This window comes from Camelina sativa, unplaced genomic scaffold, assembly GCF_000633955.1.
Source record: "Camelina sativa cultivar DH55 unplaced genomic scaffold, Cs unpScaffold05371, whole genome shotgun sequence".
In the NCBI taxonomy this organism is placed as follows: Eukaryota; Viridiplantae; Streptophyta; class Magnoliopsida; order Brassicales; family Brassicaceae; genus Camelina; species Camelina sativa.
Genome location: NW_010926458.1, coordinates 1 through 567, shown reverse-complemented (window position 1 = coordinate 567; position 567 = coordinate 1). Strand labels below are relative to the sequence as shown.

General features: G+C 35.1%; 1 long non-coding RNA gene across 1 annotated transcript; it reads right to left on the bottom strand.

Moving 5' to 3' along the window:
- Positions 1-253, bottom strand: LOC104774762. The gene is made up of 2 exons (XR_002037256.1): positions 197-253; positions 1-97 (listed from the first exon to the last, which is right to left on the bottom strand). It is a non-coding gene; the product is annotated as an uncharacterized LOC104774762 (long non-coding RNA).
- Between the last annotated feature and the right edge of the window lie 314 nt (positions 254-567).

Below are 567 nucleotides of genomic sequence, written 5' to 3'. Positions count from 1 at the left end.
TCAACTCCCATGTAATCGATGCCATTTAGCCAATGGTTATGGAAGCCAACAGCACACATTTCAGCTCTTGAAAAAAACCGATGTCCAACAGCAATACCTACAAGCCAGTGTGATCATACCATTTGTGTAAAAGAATTTTAAGACCAAAACATTTAGTAAAAGAAACAAAGTTGTAAAAGCACAACTAGCAACTAACCTGGAAGGTGACCAAACCTTTTTCTTGGGTACAATATCGCCTTAGATTGTATCATCTGGAAAAATATTCTCAACATAAATTGAAGATCACAAATAGACAAACCATCATAGTTGCAAGAAATTAAAATATAACGAGACATGATGCTTAACAATGTGTATTTGTACCAAGCCAAGTTAACAGTACATTGCTAACATCGCAAATGAAACTGAGCCACATTACTAACACAATGTTTGCATAGTAAAAACAAACTAAAGGCCAGAGGTTAAACAATCATGACTTGCCTCAGTAATTCCCTTCAAATCAGGTCTGGTCAACTTAGCCTACAAAAGAAATTGGTTCAAAACAAGTCAACAAAAACAAGAAAATATCAG